Source organism: Corvus cornix, chromosome 2 (genome assembly GCF_000738735.6).
Source record: "Corvus cornix cornix isolate S_Up_H32 chromosome 2, ASM73873v5, whole genome shotgun sequence".
Lineage (NCBI taxonomy): Eukaryota > Metazoa > Chordata > Aves > Passeriformes > Corvidae > Corvus > Corvus cornix.
Window position 1 is genome coordinate 152,214,439 of NC_046333.1, and position 23,762 is coordinate 152,238,200.

Here is a 23,762-nt window from a genome sequence, read left to right on the forward strand (position 1 = left end):
CAGGCTCACTATCCCTGTTTACTGCAGGATATTGCTAAGAGTAGCTAAACCCCAGGCGACTCCAGCAGGAGGAAGAAATACAGCAGCAGGCACTTCAGGAGATCCAAACTCAGCTCATCCTACCAGTGCCCACAAGAACACTGTAATTCCAGATCCCATCTGCTCCCCAAAAGGGGAAGTTATCCCTCCTCCTGACACGTTTACAATGGGGAAACCACCTCAACTCCCCAGCTGGTGCTTTGAGTCCTCCCCAATCTGCTCCACCTATGCTGTGCACTCCATCATCTGCTTGGAACTGAGATGGGAGCATCCTTTTTTTTAACACCCCAAACAAATGCACCAGCTTAATGATTATACTTTGGGCTTTTTGGGGGGTTTTGCCTATTTTCGTCTTTGTCTGAAGCATTCAACCATGGGACAAAATGATTTCTGCCTGCACTGAGAGAGGAAATGCTCCTGACTGTTTAGGTGAGATTAATTTCAGGATTGTGGCCAGGCTGAGGAAATTGGTGGCAGAAATCCTTCATAGCTGGATAATGAGGTTGAGGCTTTATGAGTAATTCTTCTGAGTTATGCGCCCAGCACCTTGGGTGTGGGTGACACATTCCTTCCTCTCCTCCCTTTTTGAATGGGAAATGTCATCCAAGCACACAAACACAATATTTATTTTAAAAAAAATAAAAATAGCAACAACACAATTCATGAGGTGGAGGCACAGATTGCATCTCACTTGTAAAATGTCCAATCAACTGCTATCTAGAGGAATTTCCTGGCTGGGTTCTCCAGGAACGTCCTCAAATTCCATCACAACCACAATGTACCCAAAATCCCCAAAATCTAAAGAGCCTCTGGGGTGGAAACCAGGACAGTACCAAGCTAAATCAACAAAAACACTCCCCTGAACACCTCTGCTGTACCAATGCTTTAGATATGGAGAGATGAATCCAGGCTTCCTCACTCTCTGCTGCTGAGCCACCTAGCATCCATACCCATGGTCCCGCATACGCTGTCCATGCTGATGCCACATTCCTCCTCCCAGCCCAAATTGGCATCACTGGATTGCAAAATTGGCATCACTGGATTGCAACCAGCTCCTCCTTTTTGAGCAAGCAAAGGCTTTCACAAGGAGGTTACCTGAAGTTTTAATGCTGCCAGAGTTCAGCTGCAAGGAAACTGGAGAGGAGAAAGAGCAGCCTTTTAGTGGAGATGCCTCTGCTCCAGCAGAAGCCATCACCTTTCATTACTCAGCTGCCTTTTTGGGAATTCTCCACGCCTTCCCCTCTGCCGTGCCCAGGCACTAGACATGGAGATAGCTAATGACAGTTCCTGGTGGCATGACATCCACCCTGCTTCTCCTGGAGGATGAATGAGCAGATGGGACCAGTGGAAGATGGCTGAACTGGAGAGCTGGACAACTGGAGTCCTTCCAATCCAGTAACTCCAGCCCAAAAGACTGAGGATGCAAAGATCCTTCGGGGTCAGAACATTTCTCCTAGGGATAGGAAGAGGTCAAGGAACACATGCAGGTGGTTACTGACAAGCTGTACAGACTAACTCATGTCTGCGTGGTTTGTTTTATCGTTCCCCAAATTCCTGCTTTGCTTATTCCCCAGCCAACCCACTGCACTATTCCAGCAAAATAAGCACAATCCTGAAAAGTTTGGAAATTAATATGATGGGCTTGCGAGCATCTTCCATCATGCAGAACTAAAATTAAAATGTACACCCGCCCTCGCCTCACTCCCTGAAATCCATCAGGCAGAAACTTCCCTGTGTCACGTCAAGAGACTCCGACAGCTGAAGGAGCTAATGGGAAACTGCACTTCCAGCTGCTCCCAGGCTTCAGAGCAGGGCTCCAGCCCCAACACCACGTCTGTTCCAGCAGACCAGCCCCTGCCTGAGACAAACAAGTTTCCTCCAATTCAAATGGATATGAGATAAACAGAAGAATAGTGGTTTCCAGACATTTTGGAGAAGGAAAAGGCAGCCACGTGGTTTTCTCTGGAAAAAATTGCTGAAGAGCTCATGCATGTTCTGGCTGTGCCATCACACTGACATGAGAGAAGTAAAAAATAGAAACCAGAAGAAAACCAATTCAATATCTGCAAAAACCTCAGGGGACAGGTGGGAGCAAACACAAAGTTCAGGGGCAGCAACACAATGACACCTCACGAGGCTGGGCATCCCTAAGGAGAAAAAGCTCCTGAGAATCACAGAATGGCTTTGGCTGCAATGGGAGCTTAAAGATCATCTCGTTCCAAGCCCCTGCATGGGCAGGGACACCAGACCAGGCTGCTTCAAGCCTCATCCAACCTGGCCTCGAACATTTCCAGGGATGGTGCAGCCACAGCTTCCCTGGGCAACCTGTGCCAGGGCCTCACCACCCTCACAGGGAAGAATTTCTTCTCAAGATCTTATATAAACATGCCCTCCTTTCAGTCTGAAGCCATTCCCTCTTGTTATACCCCTCCATGCCATTGTCCAAAGTCCCTCTTCAGCTCTCTTGAAAGCCCTTTAGGCAACTGGAAGGGGCTCTCAGCTTTCCCTGGAGCCTTCTTGTCTCCAGGCTGAACAACCCCAACTCTCTCAGCCTGTCTCCGTAGCTCCAGCCCTGTGATCAGCTTAGTGGCCCTCCACCTGAACCACCTGGGCAAACATCTCCACCCTCAATGCAATATCAACAGAAAGGTTTGGGACAAAGATGTAACACTGCACTACCAGACCAGGGCAAACCTGATAGCTGAGCTACAGCTTGTATAAGAACTCTGCAACTCCAGCTCAGATGAGCAGTTCTATCAGAGGGAACACTGGAACAGACACTGACTCACACCCCTGAAATCATTGTGAAAACCCTGTTCAGCAGCAAGGCACCAGTATGGCAAGACAAGACATTCAAGGTCTTGCTGCAAACCCTGAGTGATATTCTTTTGCTCATGCACGTGGCTGATGGTTCCTTCACAGCTCATCACACCATCAGGACCACAGCAAGAAAACTGACACCCTCTCAGACACCTTTTGGGACAGCAAACACAGCTGCCTGCACTTGATGGCTATTTTGGGTTTGAAATTGAGATGCAAATTGCTGCCAAAACAACCACCATGGGTAAGCTGTTGCTTTTTCTCTTGAAATGAAGAGACATTTTCCATTTCTTCCCTCCCATTCCTTCTACTGATTTTACCATATTTCTTAGAGAAGGAAACAGCAACTGCATGACTCAGAGGGAGTATCATCTTCTACCCATCACAGAAATGCTCATGTGCACAAAAGGAGCTGGGTGAGACACGGTCTTTTGTCCCAGGCCATGGGTATCAGACTGGCAGAGCTCTGTAATGTGCCCAGGAGAAAACACAGGCAAGAGAAGAAGAGCAGAACCAAGAGTCAGAGGCTAAATTTGCAGGCCCGTGACAAATAAAAAGAGGTTTCCTCCAAGGAGCCACCAAGCCAAACATGAAAGTCCTCATCCCATGTGCAGAGGAGGTCACAAGAGGAGAAATCTACAACTTTCTGCATGGAAGAGGCTGTGTGGGATCAGGTCAGGATGATCAATGTGGTCAAGGGATAAAAACCATGCCCAGGAGCAAAGTGAAAGCAACAGCCCTCAGCGATACCCACACTATCTCATTACTATGCTGACTCGCCTTCTGCACATGCTTTAACATTTTGGAACACAGCTCCAGAAAACACTGTGATTGACTGGAATGTATTTTCCATTGTCTCCACTTTTACTGCATTTTTATTGTTGTGCCCAAATATCCAGTTGTTGAAAAGGGGGAGGGAGGGGTTGGTAGGGCACATGAAGAAGCACCAGGAGAAAATGGTTCCTCTGAGGCAGGAAGAGAGGTCTGAAAACAGCCTCTTGCACTGCAACAAAAGTCTTACCATAGGAACAAGAATGTGATCCCCTGCAAAACTGCAAAATTCACTTGATGGTGTGCAGATATTTACAGCCCCCAGGGCTGTTTTCACAGCTATGATTCCTCCTTATCCCTAATACAGCTGACAGCAACACGTGTAGGATCTGGAGATTCAGTGCAGGGGAAGACAACTCACAAAGGCATCAAGGCATCAGTGCCTTTCAGCAGGGCCTTCAGAGTCAGTTATCTGAGGCTTTAGACTTCACTGGCGGCATTTATGAGTTTAAAAATGCATATAAGGCTTCAACATCCTCTCCCAGCCGCTCTCTTTAGGATGCAAATGCAGTTTAATGCAATTATGCAGGACAGAAAGCCCAGACATTCTACAGGATCAACTGCATTCCAGTTGTCAGGGAAAATAAAGAGACACCAGCTCAACAGGCAGGCTGGACAAAAGCCTGTTGTCATCTCTGCATGATTTTCAGATCAGCACAGGACTGTGCAAGGAGGAAGAGCCCTTTTCTAAAAGGCATCAAGCCCTGCTACAGCTCTACATGGGGGAAAAAAATTGCCAAAAAATAATCAAGTAATCCTATATTTGTTAGCAAGAAAATACAAATTAAGAAGTACAGATACACTCCATTAGAAAAAATCTCATCTTTAAAACTGGGAGAAAACAAAACTCCAAGAAAGTTGCCAGGGCACATTGCTCCATTTAGGGATGTAAATAAAGCAGGGAAGGAGTAAATGAAGGAAGGCAAGTTTAGACTGGGTGTTAGGGAAGAAATTCTTTACTATACAGGTGGTGAGGCCCTGGCTTTGGTTGCTCAGAAAAGTTGTGGATTCACCATCCCTGGAGATTGAAGACCAGGTTGGATGGGGCTTGAAGCAACCTGGTCCAGTGAAAGGCATCCCTGCCCATGGCAGTAGCGTCAGAATAAGATAATCCTTAAGGTCCCTTCCAACCCAAACCATTCCATGATTCTGTGATTCTCTGTGTTATCTGAAATTCCCAACATCAGGACAGAAAAGAGAGAGGAGAGAGAAAAGGAGAAAGCTCTCAGTGTGAGGCTTCTGGAAGCCCAAGGCATTTATTTCCATTGCTCAGGTTTCAGAACCGAGAAGCTGACAAAGTGTCTGGAGGTACCTTGAAACATTTCCCATCATGACTGCTCTTTGCAAAGGAGAAGCAACTTGAAATTGGCAGGAAGTAGGTATTTCTACATAATTTGTCATCTTTCACAGAAAAATCAATCATCCCTAATTCTAGGTATTTCCTTTTTTTCTATCAAAAGACGCAAATAAAGCATTTCTGTTATTGCAGACTGCAATTAAAAAAAAATTTTAAAAAAAATTTTAAAATACCAGATTTATTAATTAAATCTTCTGGAGCATCTCATCTATGAAGACAGAATGAGAGAGTTCATGTTGTCCAGCCTGGAGAAGAGAAGGAACCAGGCACACCTTAGAGCACCCTTTCAGTCCTAGAGGAGCTCCAAGAGAGCTGGAGAGAGACTCTGGACAAGGACCTGGGGTGACAGGACAAGGGGCAATGGCTTTCAGCTAAAAGCAGAAGGATTTGGATTAGATATTGGGAAGAAATTCTTTACCATGAGGATGCTGAGGCCCTGGCACAGGTTGCCCAGAGAAGTTGTGGCTGCCTTATCCCTGGAAGTGTCCAAGGCCCCACTGGACATGGCTTGGAGCAACCTGGTCTAGTGGAAGGTGTCCCTGCCCTGCCCTGTCCTGTCCCTTCCAAAACAAACCATTCTGTGACTCTGTTAATGATTTTTGGATCTAACCCTGAACTCCCCAGTGACTCTAGAGGACCTTCAGGTGGCAACAGAAACACTGACAATACATTTCTAGGAGAAATTAGAGAGATCTTAACTTGTGCTTCTCTTTCTAAACAACAAGGATCAGGAGGCTCTCAGAAATCATCAGTTTGGCTGCTCTATCACTGCAAGAAGAAGTGAGATGGAAAACCACCTGAGGACAGGTACAAGGTGCCAGGTGCTGTGTTTGCACACCTGACATGCTGAAGGTGCTTGGGCCACTCCCACATCCCTGTGCCTCCATCTCCCACCCTAAATCTTGCACCATAGCACTGACCTTTGGGAAGTGCTTTGAGACTTCTGGGTCTGTTACACAAACTCAGGTGTTACCACCTCGAGTCCAGGTAATCCGACACAAATCACTGCAGAGAAATAATGGTGTGGCCTCTCTGAAAATAGACAGAAATCCCCACCAAAAACATCTAAGTCGTCATGATAGAAAAATAAATCTGGGCAGATTGTTGCTTGCATTGTGTGAATCATCATGTTGTTATAGCAACTTCGTATCTGCACCCAATCTGAAAACCAAGCACAGCTGAAATAATGTAACAGCATTAGGTTAAAATGATATATAACAAGACAAAAATGGATCGGCTCAATCCCCGAGGAGCACCCACACTTCTTTCTCACCCTCTTCCCTCCCTTTGAAAACATTGCTTTGCTGTATTTAAACAATAAAATTTAAAAAAAAACAAAAACCACCAGACTTGGAGCTCATGAAGAAGAGGAGCACTAATGGGCTTTTGAATTCAAGGAGAATCTCCAAAATGAAAAATCATAGAATCATGGAATCACAGAATCATTTAGATTGGAAAGGACCTTAAAGATCATTTTGCTCCAACCCCTCTGCCATGAGAAGGGACATTTTTCACCACCTTTAAATAAAAACAAGTGCAATTGCTAATTATAACCACCAGACCCAGCCAACTGCCCCTATTATTCCCATGTACTCCAAAATTCATGAATTGAATGAATTACATAAATTTTATAAATTTTTTATCTTTTTAATTTTTTTTTTTTTTAATTCATGCAGTGCAGGAATTATATAAATATATGTGCACACTGTGTCCTGTTCTGTTCAGGAGTCCTGAGCAGAGATTCCAGCCTGACCACAACATGTAGAAGCGAGAAAAGGGATGCAGAAGTTCTAGTTTTCAAACTGCAGGTCTGTATGGTTATGTTATTGCTGGAGAAAAAATGAAAAGCGTCACCAAGGTTCTTTCCATCGGAGCAGCAAAGGAAGAAAGGTAAATAAACAGAATTGTTTCAGGGACTTGGCAGGAAAGTACAGCTCCTCTGCAAGGCAAAGGGAGCCCACCAACCTCCAAAACACTGCAGGTGCCTTGAAAGACAGCACTGTGCTCCAATTAGTGCCAAGAATGACCAGAAAGCACCACGGGGCACTGAACTGCTCCTCTCCCCATGCAATGCTGCCAGCAACAAGGTTTGAAGGAGAAAGAAGGGAAATGGAAAAGGAAGAAGCTCGGGAGATTTGCAAATTTTGCTCTTGATGTTTCAAGCAAATTAAGACCAAATAAACCCCAAAATAGAAAAAGCAACCCACAAACCCACAGCTCTAGTCCCAACAAAGGCCTATTAGTCTTAACAACAGCACAAAAATGACTCAATTAATTAAAAGCAAATAAAAAGAAGCAGCCTAACTTATTCTTTCAGAGTTCAAGACAGCAAAAGCACCAGTCTGCCCCAGACAGAACTGTATTTTTTCTTTTCTTCTTTTTCTTAAATGCATTTATTCATTAAGGCTTCCTCGTAGGCTGTGTAATGAGTCACTGCTTGCTTCTCTATGAAGTGCAAAGGGATGGAGAGGAATAGGATTTAAATGGAGGATGGAGACACTCACAAAGCCTGTTAGAAAAGCTTGAAAAGCTTTTGAAGGAATCACAGATAAAGTGAGGCAACTCCTCACACGGACCCAAACCCTCTTCTCTATCACCAGACCTTTCCCAGGGTCGAAGCCTGACTGTCTCCTCGCTTACAGCCAGCACAGAAAACCACCCCCTCTCCTCCACGGAGCTTTCTTCCTCCCCAGAAGAGCTTGGGATGAGAAATCCAGAGCTCAAGCAGGAAGCAGGAGTGGTGCTGCTCCTCCCATGGACGCGGTGGCCCACAAGTGTGGATGTGGCTATCTCTGCACCAGGGAAATATGAGCAGGGGGGGATCACATCAGCTGGTATCATCAACAGCACCAGGATTTTTATGGCTTTTACCCTGGCAGCCAGAGAAGCCCCAGCAGCCTCCAGCTCAGAGTGAGCCACACATGTCCAACTATTCCACAGTTGTTTTTCCAAGAATCGCAGAAACACAGAAGGGTTTCTGTTGGAAGGGACCTTAAAGATCATCTGGTTCCAACTCTCTTGTCATGGGCAGGACACCTTTCACTAGAGCAGGTTGCTCCAAGCCCCACCCAACCTGGATTTCCAGTGGGGAGGAAGAGTCTGTCCAATCCATCAGATGAGTAACACCAAGCTCAGTGAAGACAAACTCTCCCGTCATCAGCCTTATCTCAGACTAGATCTGGAATATGCTGATTTGGTCCCCCAATTACTGTCAGGAGTTTCCCCAGACTCTCCAGGTCCTTTGCGTCCTCCCACCACAAGTTTTGAGGAAGCAAAGCCAGCATGGAGATGTGACACAAGTCTGCAAAGTGGCTGAACAACACGAAGGGCACACGTCACTGCAATAAATACGAATCTCAAGAAAAGCACAACCTGAGCCCAAACCCACTGCTGTCCAGCAAGGACTCCCATCTTGTCCATGTGTAGAAGTAGAAAAAATGTGAAATAGATACTAGGACAAAATAAATACTAGGGAAGAAATTCGAAGAAATTCCTCCCTGTGAGGGTGGTGAGGCCCTGGCACTGCTTGCCCAGAGAAGCTGTGGCTGCCCCATCCCTAAATGTGTCCAAGCCAGGCTGGATAGGGCTTGGAGCAACCTGGGATAGTGGAAGGTGTCCCTGCCCATGGCAGCAGTTAGAATGAGGTGATCTTTAAGGTCCCTTCCGACCCAAATCATTCTCTGATTCTATTTTTCTGTGAATATTGCTCTGGTGACACCCACGATCATGTGCAATTCCCCATGGTAGAGATCTTCTGCCTTCCCTAGAGTGGTGTCTCTCACTTTTCTAACATTTATTCTATCTGAGAAAAAGAAAAATTAAACCAGAAAAAAAAAATAAACAAAAGCCAAACTTGAAAGTGACAAAAAGCCCCCACAGAATCCAAAATAAATTTAAAAACCTCCTAAATACAGAATCTAGGGGAACTTTTTGTTGCCACCTAGACCCTTCCAAAGGGTTCACATGCCAATCTAATAATAAAGCTGTCATATGGGGTGATGTGATTTTAGCTTTCAAGCTGAAGGTTGCTATGGGAGGCTGTTCCCAGCAGCAGCGCTGCACAGCATTTGTAAAAGCCCTTTCCAGCATCAGACTTTTGATTTTTGAGTAGGAAAAAATTCACTACTTTTGTTTTTAAGAAGTCCCATAAAAAGCAGCAGTGCTGGAGAAAAATGTAGAGAAAAGAAGTGAAATAAAAAATGGGGCTGTAATTCAGATGCCTGTAGAAATGTGGATGCACTAAAATCCCAAAGCTAAAGCACCAGGAAAACCTAATTTTTTTCAAATCGGTGCACATCAGCTGAGTTGCTGCATTTGCCAACACCAGGTTTGCTGGGATGTGGCAGAAGTTAAAGACAATCAGATGATCCCAGGTGCTGTATGAACGAGGTGCAGAAATGGGAACAGTTATCGCAGTGCCTCTGCTGAGGGCTTCTCCTGTGCACTGAGATCTTGACTCAGATAAAAATGAGGCATCACTTCACAACAGGTTGAGGAAGTTTACCCAGCTTTTTAGAAATAAAAAAAAAAATAATAATATATACAGGGATTTGTGCAAGGAATGAAATATTATGTGTGTGTATATATATACACACACACACAGAGTTATGTAAAGCTGGTCAAACACAAATGACTCTCTCAAAACTAACAAACAAGTAAACACAGAAGATATTTTCCACAGCAATCTGTAAGATTTAGGAGACTGCTACAACCTGCAGGATTTACAGAGGAAACACAGTAAGAAGGAGGATTTAACACAAGGATAGAGCCCTGAAGCAGCAGGAGGAGATGCAGTCGCTTTTTACCTTTACACAATGAGGTGAAGACTCTGAGTTATAAAAGGCTTTCAATTCATGTTGCCAAAGCCTCCAGTCATTAAGAACCTTAAATCCTTGCAGGTTAAGTAAAGGAGAGTTGGTAGATGAGATCTGTGGATGGGGATGAATATCTAGAGAGCAAACACATCCCAACTGTAGATGTGAGAGCACAGGAGAGCACACAGCCAGCTCCCTGCCCATACCCAGGATATGGAGAATGGTGACGATCAAGATCATTCAGTTCCAATCCCTGCCATGGGCAGGGACACCTTCCACTAGACCAGGTTGCTCCAAGCCCCACCCAACCTGGACTTGGACACTGCCAGGGATGGGGCAGCCACAGCTTCTCTGGGAAACCTGTGCCAGGGCCTCACCACCCTCACCAGGAAGAATTTCTTCCCGATATCCCATCTAAGTCTGCCCTCTGTCAGTTTAAAGCCATTCCCTCTTGCCCTGTCACTCTATCCCTTGTCCAAAGTCCCTCTCCAGCTCTCTTGGAGCCCCTTTAGGCTCTGGAATGGACTCTAAGGTCTCCCTGGAGCTTTCTTTTCTCCAGGCTGAATTCAATTATTTTTTGCCTCAAGTCTTCAGTGGGAAGTGCTACAGTGACACCACTGAGATGTTCCTTCTTCATCAAGAGCCAGGAGGCAAGAAACCCTATAGACAGATTCCAAGCAGAAATTTCTGTAATGTCAAAGGTTTCGGACCCAATGTAAACTCTGATGGAAGCTACATACAGGTGAAATCTTAAAACAAAAGAAGAAAAACTGATTTGAGTCTAATGTTCAGATAAGCAACTGAGATGCTGCAGCAGAGAGATTTCCCAAGCACAGATCCAGCTTGGGCCCTGCACCCCACTGATTTCACAGTTTCTGTGTCTGAGACAAAATATCAACAAGGAACGGAGAATCTTTTGTGAACAAAAGCTTTTACCAGAACATACAAATAACCCAAACAGAACCCCTGACCAACAAGTCAGAATTTGTTTAAATGTCCAAACTCCAAACATCAGAAGCCCATGGTACCAAAACAAGAGCCATCACTGAGATGCACTGACTGCAGTGGCACTTCCAGGCACACATCATTCAATTAAAGTTATTACATTAATTTTGGTTTTTTGCTCAAACAGGACCAAATTATTGCAGAAGACCTCACTATCAGCCCAAGGCTTTGAAACGCAGCCAGCCCACCACCACCCACCCACCCTCCACATCCCCAAAACTCCTCCTTCCCCAGCACTCTGCTAATAAACTCAGGGATGTCCTTCCCAGAGGTCTCAACGCCTTGTCAGCAGAAATTCAAATCAATCCAGCCCTGGAAGCAGCTGCAGCAAATAGCTCAATCACGTTCATCATTTTAACTTATCCTATTTATGAATCAGGTCAAGCTTGAAATCTCCATTTACATTATCAGCCTTCATGATATTAAGATAATCATGCAGAGGACTGATCAAAGGTTCCTCGTAACTTTGGAGTGCAGGAATTACCATACAATAACACTGTATCTACTCCACTGTCCTTTGTGACTGTCAAGAATACTTTCTTCCCTAGAAAATAGGACAAGGAACAACATGCTGAACAAGAAGGCGCTGCCAATACTAAATCTAAGAGTAACAGGGCAGTGGGTACTGTACACACATCTCAAAAAAAACCACGAAGATCACCATTTTTTAAAACAGAACAGGTTGGGCAGGGCTTTGAGTAACCTGGTCCTGCCCCTGCCCATGACAGGGGGTTGGAACTGGATGGTCTTGAAGGTCCCTTCCAACCCAAACCATTCTGGGATCCCAATATCTGCTGAAAGTCTCTGAGAAAAACAGAGACCTTCAAGCTGCCTTGAATTACCTTTATTTTATCTCGCCTGTATGAAAGGACACTTTGATTTTTCCAGACTAATACTGAAAATCACCTGAAATGGTTCTCTAAGGGGCCTCAATTTCTCTCAGCCCTGCTTTGATGGGAAGATGAATCCTGCAGCCTCCTGACACCCAGAAATACTCTGCCAATGCTCTTAAAGCCCATTCTCTGTTGTCCCTCCTGCAGCTGCAGCACCTGCACAGCATCACCAGGTCACTGCTGCAGATCTGACAACAACCACCAAAACATAAGAAAAAAGCAATTCCCATCTTCTCAAGGAACTTTCATTCTGCTGTTCACCTCGAACTCGCTGTTTTTCTCCCTACAACAAATAAAATGTAGTATCATTCTGCTATTTTTGTGAAGAGATGTTTTATCCAGAGTTTGGGCAAAGGGAAATAATCTCTAACCTGATTTTAAGATTATTTAAAGAGGGTAAAAAAAATAGAAGGACATACACTTGTAAAATAGTCTTACGTGGGGAAAAAATACAGGAATACTTTGTTGGAAGTGCTTCACTTCTGATACCAGCTATTAAGAATGTAGATATAATCCTTTATTTATCTCATTTGCAGCAAGAAAACTCTACACACAGAGAAAGAAAAATCACATGGGATATAATCCAACAACAAGCTCCCCCATTAACTCGAGAATGATGTTCTATTGAATATTTCAAGCGTGATTACACTGTAATAAAATGGCACCATGCCACCAAGTCCTGTAAATTATTTTCTCTCAATACTTCCCTTCCTTGCAAAGATACCAGGAGGCTGGATAAAAAAAAGTTCTCCTGGATCAAAATAAAAGGCACAGAAGAAACAAGGAGGATCCTTCAAGTGACCATCCCAACGTTTGTCCCAAAGTGGAAAGATGACCTTAGCAGTTGGTGTTGCACCTTCTAGGCAGGATCTGGGCTGGGAACTATTGTCCCAAGGGGTTATTTTCTGCAAAGGAATTAAATACACAGGATGTAAAATGATGGCAACCTGCTCCAAGTCACAATTTTGAATGCAGTTAATGCTTCTGCTTCAATTTTAGGGCTTCCAGTGGTAGAAAAATTTCACCTTAGTTTCTCTAATGTGGAAAAACACCACAAACTGCAAAGATGAAAGCTCAGAACAGCTCCCTGGGTGATGCATGAGCTCAGAGGGATCCCAGGTCCAGTGAGCTTTGACTGGGAATCATGGCTGTCTTTTTTCCAGTCATGACTTAAGGAGGCAGCAAACACAAACAGAATCACAAATATTGCCAAGTCCAGGTAGCGAGGCTGTAACACAGCTAATTAAATACATTGTCAAAGATTTTCCGATCATTCAAAGGATTGGGATGTGCAAGAAGAGGCTTTCGGGGGTATGAACAGCAGCCAGAGTGCTGAGTGAGCACATCTGAAAGCGGTAAACACTAACATGGATTCACTTTAAATTCCCTGAACGTGTTAGGGAACAGAGAAGGGAGAAAAAGCCAAGTTCACCCACATAACTGAAGTGTTATGTCTACAAATCCAGCTCTACAGCCAACGAAGAGAGACCAGAGCCTCCCCAAAGGTGCTCCACTGACCATGGAAGGTGTCACAGGTCTCCAGGAACTTCAAGTCCCTTGGGACTGGTGTCATCACTACCTGAGCCTGAACATAGAAACGAACACAACCAGGATAAGCAACCTGGTCTAGTGGAAGGTGACCCTGCCCATGGTGGGGGTTTGGAACTGGATCATCTTCAAGGTCTGTTCCAACCCAAACCATTCTGTGATTCTGTGATCATGGGGGACATCAGTTGATGGGCAAAGAAGGAGGATGACATGTCAAGTCCCTCCCAGAAGCTCATGGTCTCCAAAATGCCAACTCACTGCCTTCTTGACCATGTAAGATGATTGTCCCTCTTATTCAGAAATTTTACCTCAATATGGCTTAGAATTATCTACAGTAGGCCCAATAAATGTAAAACAATGACAGAGAGGAAGTGTTGTAGCAGGCACACTCCTAACAGAAACTGAAGCCAACGAAAGGAACTGGATGTCATCACTGGCACCTCAAAAAGAAACTTTGCCCAAGGCTAATCCTTTCAGGTGAGCAATGGCACGCATAGGAAAGAAGACAATAGTATAAAGACTATTATAAGGAAAAATATAATTATTATAGATCACTATAACATAAAATACACCACTCAGAGGGTGGGGAGGCCCTGGCACAGATTCCCCAGAGAAGCTGTGGCTGCCCCATCCCTGGAAGTGTTCAAGACCAGGTCGGATGGGGCTCAGAGCAACCTGGTCTAGTGGAAGATGCAGGGGTGTTGGAAATAAGTGATCTTTAGATCCCTTACAACCCAAACCACTGTAGAATTCTATGAAAATTATAAGGTAAAAGTGGTGGTGCAGTGTCATTTGATTCTTAATCTTTTTAATAGCAAAGTAGCTCAGAAAATGTTGAGAGATGAAGACTTGAAATGCTTCTAGCCCCATGGAGACTGGGCAGAAGAAAGGAATCACACTGAAACAGTGAGTTTGATTTGGAAACTGGCACCAGATACAGCAGAAAAAGACTCAATAAGAAACAGTTTAGAGAAAAATCTCTCAGCTTCCTACTACATACTAGAAAAAAAAACCCAGCAAATCTCCCTCAAGAAAAAAAACAAGTCAGGAAATAGTAAAGAGATGAGAAAATCTGTTGCATAACTGACCTATAGCACAGCCTTCGGAGGCCAAGAACTCCAGGATCCAAAGGCACAGGAAAGCACGTAACAAGACCAGCCAAAGTTGCCATAACTAAGTTGCAACATGAAATGCTGAAGCCAAGCCTTAACAATTTACCATCAGGAGAAACCCAGGGAGGAATCATCACCACATTTGCATACCAGGACACTGCTTGCTCTTCTTTTGAGCACGTTATTACTGATCGCCATCCAAAAGAGAGATTCTTGAACTAAATGAAGCCTGTGGCTCTCTAGGCAATTCCTAGAGTACTTATAATTAAAGGCACCATTAAGCCTTCAGAGAAGCAGATGCCAATCCATGTCAAAAGTTACCCAGCTGAGCAGGGTCTAATTACACTGAATTCAAGAGATACATCACATCCCCAACAGATGTCGTTTCATAGGAAGCTTTTTCTATATCTCACAATCTTAAGATCATTTGAGATGTTCTCCCTTTTCTTTAGACAAGAAAAGACCATCCAGAGTCATCTGCCTGCAAGCTTAAGATGGGGTAAGTGGCAAACAGAAGAAAAAGACACTGATACAGTGGGGAAGCCAATTTGGAAAAATACATTTTTTTAAGTTTACATGGAGAAACAATTCCTTCCTTCCCATTTCACACTTTTTTTGGTGGTAGGATGATATTTTGGGCTCCCTTTTTTTGCATGTTTATTCAGGGTCTGTACAGCCAAGCAACTGCACATTCTTGTGAACTAGTAAATGCTACAAGCCCAGTTCATCCATTCCCAAAAAAAGAGTTTTATGAATGATGCAAAACAACAATTAAGAGCCACAAAAAGGGTTCTTGCACAGCCTGGTCCAGGCGGCAGAACAACCCAAACTACCTTTTGGATTAAGACACTGATCAAGTTTTATCCTCTGCATTTAAATGGGAAAAGAGAGTCCAAATCAACTCAGAAGCAACCATCATAGAAGATACTAAAAATATTACCATCTAAACACAGAAAGGTCAAAAAATAAATTCTTAACTGCCTGCTCAACATAACGCAGGAAGCACATCTATTCTTAAGCATTCACCAAGGCCAGTGATTTTGGGAAAAAGACAGATGGGAGGATATGTAGGAGAATATGTTCTCTGAATACTTCCACAAATAAGCCTATTTGACTTGACTACCAAAAGTCAAGAGAGATGCTGTGTCACAAGGGATGCAGAAGTCACAGGAGATGCATTTCTTGACATTCCCCTCCAGGAGTGAGATCTTCTTGAGCAGAGAGAGGAGTCTTTACTACTTGTTCCCATGGCACTGCCTCCAGACACTCATCCTATAGTTTTCTTATAGGTTTAAACAAAATGGCCCCATGGCTCTGGAGTGTCAGATGTCACTTTTTCAGCCTTTCCCAGCAACATGGTGATGATCATCACAAAGACTGACAGTGATATGAGAATCATCAGTGGTCTGTACTGAACTCCCCTTTTGCTGGTCCCATTCTCCTGCCTTTTCAGCTGCTCCTGTAACTTGAAGCTGTTGGATAACTTCAACAAATTGGAGAAAAGAGAAAAATAAATTTTAGAAATCCTAAACTATAGTTATCAGCCTGAAAATCAAGGGAAATATTAGGGGTAGGAACACTTCTCCTATGAAGACAGGCTGAGACAGCTGGGGTTGTTCAGCTTGGAGAAGAGAAGGCTCCAGGAGACCTCAGAGCCCCTCCCAGTACCTAAAAGGGGCCTACAGGAAGGGTGGAGAGGGACTTTTTGCGAGGGCATGGAGTGATAGGACACGGAGGAATTGCCTTAAACTGAAGGAGAGTGGGTTTAGATGGGACATTAGGAAGAAATTCTTCCCTGTGAGGGTGGGGAGGCCCTGGCACAGATTACCCAGAGAAGCTGTGGCTGCCCCATCCCTGGAAGTGTCCAAGGCCAGGTTGGATGGGGCTTGGAGCAATGTGGGATAGTGGAAGGTGTCCCTGCCCGTGGCAGGAGTTTGGAACTAAATGGTCTTTAAGGTCCCTTTCCAACCCAAATTATTCTGAGATTCTGTGATTCTATGAATCAAGGAGAGAAAGATAATTAGCACCAGGGTGGAGAAACAGATCAAACCACACTTGCAGCAGTTACCCAGTGAGTGGATAATCTATGAGAAAACAAATGGGAAACCAACCAGGTTTATGGTTTCTCCATGGTGGTGGAGGTGGCGAGTAGACACAGAAAGTGGCAGATGAAGTGCCAGGAGGTGAAAGGCACATCTGTGGAGAATGAGGCGCCTTCTACTTGCTCTTCAGCAGATGGAGTGTGGAGAGCAGATGGAGATATTCCTTCTCAGGATCATGTTTTAGCCATTTCTTTCGTGACATCCTGGCTGGTGACCCCATCAAAAGCAAGGCCAATCTTGGTGGTGTAACCAAAAGTAATGGAGTCAACCACTAATGCTCCAGTTCTGAAGTCACTTTCATGTGGCAGCACAATGTTAAGGGTTGGACTTGATTCTATAATTCTGTAATTCTAAACCGGGCCATGAAGAGGGATGGAACACCTCTCCTATGAGAAAACACTGAGAAAATTTGGATTGTTCAGCCTGGAGAAGCAAAGGCTCCAGGGTGACCTTCATTGTGGCTTTTCAGTACATGAAAGGGGGAGGCTGTAAGAGAGCTGGAGAGGGACATATAGTGATAGGACAAGGGGGGATGGCTTCAAACTTAAGGAGAGCAGGTTTAGATTAGGTATTAGGAAGGAAAAATTCTTCTGTGAAGGTGGTAAGACCCTGGCCAGACTGGGAGGGCTTGGAGCAACCTGGTCTGGTGGAAGGTGTCCCTGCCCATGGCAGGGGGTTGAACGAGATGATTTTTAAGGTCCATTCCAACCCATACCATTCCATGATTACATGATTCAGCAACTTAGGTTTCTCATATACATAATCTGACAAGCATCAGAGTATCAGTGTACTGCATCCCAAAAACCCCCTGTAAGAAGCAGATGTCCCACAACCAGAGGCCTGAAGACTCTGTTCTTGCTTCTCAAGTATCCTGTGCTCAGCCAGAAAATTACAGTTTGTTTCCTACATAAATCTGTTGTGCTCCAACAAATGAATCCACCCACATTACTCTCCCATTGTTGAAGAAACTGGGACCATAATTAACAGAAAAGTGTCCTTCAGTTCAACAGTGACCTGATTTTTGTCACTTTAATCCAAAAATTAGATCTGTATCATTCATTGCATGAATTTGCTTTTCTATTCTAAGGATTTCTCGCCATCTTGACTGCAAACAAAACACAGGGTCTTGTTTGCAGTCAAGTCAGAGCAAAACTAATGAATGCCAACACAGCTGGATCTCAACAGCCCTTCCGCTAAACTGCAGTGTAAAAATTAAGGGAGTGACAGAGATTACCAAGAAAAATACAGCAACACACCTGTAGGTGTCCAATCAAAAGTCATTTCATGGAGAGGGAAACAATTCCAGGTGCAGAGGAAGCATGCAAAGGAAGGCACACATAGCAGAGTTTGCATTAGTGCAGCTGCCTTTATTGCAATGACCCTAATTGGCACTTCCAGATGCGAGGCAGGAAAATCTGATGATGGGAGCATCTTCGCCTGTAACCCTAGAAAATCTAGGCTGAAGGAGACAGAGCTCTATACAAGCCGTATGTGAAGAAAAAAATAAAAATTAAAAATCCCTTCTTCTTTATTTTCCACATATTGAGCTGGTTAAAGCAGTCCACGTTCTCCAGTTGCCACCAGCAGCATTTATTTATCACCATCCTCAGTTATGAAAGCAAACTCCAAGTGATAATGCACGATCTCCCTGCAAAACCAAACTGAGATGGATGGAGGACGAGGGGTATAATTTAAGACAGTTTACATTGTTCACAGTACCAGGAACACTGCATTCAGGCTGCAGGAAAGGTCATTAGTAAATTGAAGGCAGCAGAAGATAACAGAAAAGTTTACAAACAACATTTCAACAGGAAAAAAATGAGCTTTTTTGGCCATTCAGGGAAAAGAGCAACCAGAGAGGAAGTTTGGATGTGCAAAAGCCTTCCTCACTCCAGGCAGAGGAGGGAGCTCATCTCCAGTGCTCATGATGGAGCACACAAGATCTGCATCATCTGCCATCAATAGTAGCACCCAGTGTGACGGGAACCTCCTCCTTGGCAAAGTCATCCATACCAACAGAACAGTTTGGAGTCATCTCCTGCCTCGCAGATGGCGCATTCCTGTTAGTGCAGAAGCCTGGGGAGCCAGGATCTCCCTGCAGCAGAGTGCACAGGATTGCTGCCCTGAGCTGGCTACGCTTCAGCTTTCAGCCTTTTTGTGAACACTACAGGAGATAAGCACTGAGACACAGGAGATAAGCAATGTAAAGAGTTCACTTCTTCCCTTCCAAACACTGTCATCTGATGAAAACACAGTTTCTCAAGTAAAGGGGAGACTCTTTAAGTTGTTTTTTGGAAGAACACAATGGAAGTCTGCACTGACTGTAACCTGGTCTACTGGAAGGTTCCCCACCCATGGCAGTGGGTTGGAATGGGATGGTCTTTGATGTCCCTTCCAGCCCAAACCACTCCATGATTCCGTGATTCGATGCCATCAACAGACAACTGACACACACTGGCTTCAGTGGGTTCTCCATGGTTCCAAATCCAGTTGGGAATTTTAAGGAGAAGAGTCTTTCTTGTGAGGAGAGACTGCAGGAGCTGGGCCTGGTTAGTCTGGAGAAGAGAAGACTGAGAGGGGATCTCATCCATCCATACAAATATCTCCAAGGTAGGTGTCAAGAGGATGGTGCCAGGCTCTTTTTATGGTGCTCAGCAACAGGATAAGGTCAATGGCCATAAACTAAAACACAGTAAGTTCCACCCCAACACGAGGAAGAACTGCTTTCCATGGAGGGTGCCAGAGCACGGGAACAGCTGCCCCCACCCCAGGGAGGGAGCAGATTCTCCCTCTCTGGAGACATTCCAAACCCACCTGGATGTGTTCCTGTGTCACCTTCTCCAGGTGACCTTGCCTTGGCAGGGGGTTGGATTGGATGAACTCCAGAGGTCACTTCCAACCCTGAAGATTCTGTGATTCTGTGAATATATGAAGAAGCTCAATCAAACAGGCTGAATCTCACCCTACTTTCCTTTCTAAATTTGGACTATCCACATGGACACGCTTGCCTCAAAACACCTGAGAATGAGATGGCTACACAGGTAGCCACCCTGACCTCACAGAGGTGCTACTTCTCATAATCGAGTTCCTGGACATTATCATCAGTTCCACTTCCAGGGGAGGAGAGGGCATAGACCAAATATATGGAATGTTAGGTAATTCAGTTATTTTGGATCAGGAAGATTAAGGACAATGTCCTAAATGCCCAACTTTCAGAACATCTTGAAAAAAAAGACACACGTCCCTTCTACTCTTTTGTCTGGTCAACACAAGGCTTAGCAGCGATAAAGCCACACATCTCTGTTCTGCAACACACTGAGAACTACAGAAATCCACAGTGAATCCCCACCCATGTCCCCTACAAAATGCTTCCCACCATGATAACCCCTGTTCCCCTCCTCCATATCCCCATATCTATCAGAACCTCTCCACGTCCTCCCTGTATCCATGGACACTCCCTCCCTCTTCAGCTCCGAGTCCCATCCATGCCTCAATTTGTTCTCCAAAGCATCCACAGCTTTGGAAGCAGAAAACAATGGGTTATCTAGACCTGGACACGTGCTAACTGATAGGCTGGATGATACCAAAACAACAGATAATCAGTGAATTTTCCTGAGTTTTCCTTGCGGACATTGAGATATTAAGTCCTTACGTGCTTGGCAAACAGATACATTGATGGTTGGGTGGAGGAGAAAATCAGTGAACTGTAATTTTTTCTCTGATGTGATTAACTCCATCAACCTACTTAGTGGAAGAGGCAGAAAGACATCAACAGGAGAGAGCCTTAAAGGAAGTGAAAGATTTCAAACTATCAAAAAAAGAAAAAAAAAAATTTCTGAAAACAACCCAGTGGTGCTCATCTGCTCTTACTTTCAGACCTGTGCCCCATATACTGTGCTTGTATTTAATTTTCTGGTTCACCAAGTAGAAAAATAACCCACTCCTGAGGCTTCCAGCTTTATTTACACACTTGGTTAGGACTGAGCTGAACACTCAAACCTGTCATTGAAAGTTTCAGGTGCTCCCAGCTCTGGTTTACACTCCATGAAGGCTTTGCTCTCCACATCACAGACAATCAGAGAATTAAGGTTGGAAAAGACCTCCAAGATCATAGAGTCCAACTGTTAACCCAGCACCACCACCATGTTCACCACTAAAACAAGTCCTCAAACGCCCTATCCACACATTTTTTGAACACTTCCGGGGATGGTGACTCCACCACTTCCCTGTGCAGCCTTTTCTAATGCTTGACAACCCTTGCAGTAAAGAAGCGTTTCCTAAAATCCCATCTAAACCTCCCTTGGCTCAATTTGAGCCCATTTCTGCTCAACCTGTCACTTGACACCTGGGAGAAGAGACTGATCCCCACCTCACTACAATCTCTTTCCAGATAGTTGTAGAGAGTGATAAGGTCCCCCCTGAGCCTCCTTTTCTCCAGGAGAGAATGACACTGCCCAGAAGAAACCACCCTCCTTCCTACCATACCAGCCAAGGACCCACCATGTCCCAGTAGCTGAAACTCAGGCTCTTCAGCTGGGAATGCAGTAAGATTAATTTAACCCAAGAGAAAGCATAAGCTGCTTCGTAAGAGTGGAAACTGCATCTTGTCTATCCAAAATCTAAGCATTTTTAAAATTATTTTTTGGTAGGGTTTTGTTTGGAATGAATCAGACTCTGGTGTTGGCTTAGCACACCAAGGCCAAAATGTTGGACAGGGCTGAAATCCATTAATTCACTTACAAGAGAGTGGAGCCCTGACTTCTAGTGGCTTAAAACCATGCAAAAAAGCCTCTTTGGGCTGCAGCTCTGTGATGAATTAGCTCTGACAAGGAAGGTAACTCAAGACCTCCCCACAGCGCTCCCTCCCTGCCCCACACCACAACTGCCTCTCCACTCTCTTCCTGAGACAGGGACCAGAAGCTTGTGCTGTAAATCAGATCAATGAAACATTCAGTTAAAAATAACAGCCCAAACCTCCTCCATTGCAGGAGAGCCTTTTGGATCACAAATGATGAAAGCACTTTTCTAAAAAAAAGCAAGCTGAGTTGAGAGCGGTTTCTGAGAAGGTGACAAAATAAACAGCTCTGAGCCCAGCCAGCAGAACAAGGGCTGGGCTGCTCCAAGCATTGCTGGGACTCCAGAATAACCCTGGCAGTGGGAAAACAGGTCTCAATACCCCCAGTGAGTGGCTACCTAGGTCAAAGATGGTGCCTGGCTCCTATCCTGGTAATGCTGTAGGAGCAGGACATTCAGAGGACACCACCACCCTCTATTGTGAGCTATTCCTTGGGCATCTCCTTGCTCACTGGCTGTGTTATTCCTGCCTCATAGCTGGTAGACAGGGAGAAAAAGTTGGGATGCATCTTCTGGGGTCAAGAAACATCATCCTCGTGGTACCCACCAGCACTTGGCCTGTGGGGCTTGCTGAAACTGTGAGGGAAAAGAGAAGCAACATCCCTGAGGTTTCCTCCAACTATTTTTATGATGAATGCTGGGAAAGAGAAGAGGGAGTGGGGAGTAAGGTTTTTTTCCCCCCTTTTTTAATGTAATCTAAGCACCCACTAAACAAACAACCAGCTGTCTTCATCCTGCAATCCAGATGGATGTCCCTCTGCAACAGGAGGATGCAGCACAGCATCTCGCCTCACATTTCCAATGCTGGGATTCAATACAGCGACTGCAGCTTTTCATGCCTTTTACAAACATCTAATTCACTCTGTATTAATCCCTCAGAGCAGCTACTCCTTCATTTTACCCTTGGAGACATCAAGCTAAAATATTCATCGGCTTGAACACAAAAACCTACAGCTCTAAGCAGTTGTTGAGGACAGAGGACGTGCTGTTACCCAGTTCTCTGATATATACAGTAGTATAACACCATCCTTGCAATAAAAGTACAGAATGAGCTTCTAAAGATGCCTTTTTACTAGATGTTTATAAGTGGATTTAGGTTTAATGACAAGCTCTTCTTGCTTATTTTCCACTTTTACTCATCCTTCTTTTTGGAGGGAGGGCGGCTGACAGGGGCTGTTCTTTCTCAAGCTCAATATTAAATAAAAGAGACCCAAAAATATACTGAAAATGCACTCTTAAGTCATGGCACAAGGCATATTTCAAATGAATGCAGCTGAAAACCTCCAAACTATCAAAAACCTATTTCAATAAGGGATTTTCACTTGCTGGAGACATTCGAGACATTGACACAACTTCCAAGTATTTGTAACTCAATTAAATTCACCAAATCTCCAGCACAGGAAGGTGAAATCTCCAGCACAGGAAGGTGATAACAACCCCATGGTCCACATTTCCTGTCTTCCCAGGCTACAGAGGGCTTCCCAAAGCTCTCTATTTTTGGGAGAGCTTTCAGGCAGTCTCTCAGCTGACTCTTGCAGGCCATGTCCAGATATCCCCAGAAATCTTTAGTATTGAAGGAGCAAACCATGGAAGCGTGCATTTACTCGTGTGTATTCCACATCTCAGCCACAACAAATCACAAACATGGAACAGGACCTGACACACACTATTTAATTTGACCTTAGACAACAACAGAGCCAAAGCAAGGTGACTCCAGCCCATAAATATTCCTGATTCCACCAGCATTGAAGATGTTCAGACCTCAAACCTTGAGTGAAAATGAACAACAGCATCAAATCCCCGCAGTTGTTTTACCTTAAATAGACAGAAGGGAGGTGTCGACACTGAAGTGATGCTTTGCAGTTCAGGCAATCTGTGTTCAACTGCCAGGCTTGACTAAACTCTGGATGCAGTAGGAGAATTAAAGACAAGCCACAGTCCTCTCACCTCATCCAAAGCATCCTGAAGCTGCAAAATGCACAGGAAAGACTCCTGGTTGAATGGGATGTTACTGTGCTTCAGCACAGCACAGCAAGGAATGGACGTTCAAGTAGATTAAATTAAAATAGTCCAAAAAATCACAAACATAAAAATACACAACAATTGTAATCAAGGTGGCAAGAAACTGGCAATGTGCTCACCAGTGGAACCGTTTGGGAGTTACCCTGAACCAGTTCATACCATTGATCAAGGCATTTCTTTGCATCAGCCTGCTGCAGTAGGCAGATAAAACGTGCTGTGCTGTCTACATAAAACGTGTTTAGATACATAAATCCTTGCAAAGTGTCTTTTTATTTTGAGGCAAAACCAGAAAGAATTATATGCTGCATTAAATATTTTCTTCTTTGTCCTCTTCTCAACCGTCTGCAAGATCAATTAAAGTGCTT

At 44.4% G+C, this 23,762-nt stretch overlaps 1 protein-coding gene across 5 annotated transcripts in view; it reads right to left on the reverse strand.

Moving 5' to 3' along the window:
• Positions 1-23,762, reverse strand: part of TSNARE1 (t-SNARE domain containing 1) — a 461,757-nt gene that overhangs the window by 419,122 nt on the left and 18,873 nt on the right. The window lies entirely within an intron of this gene.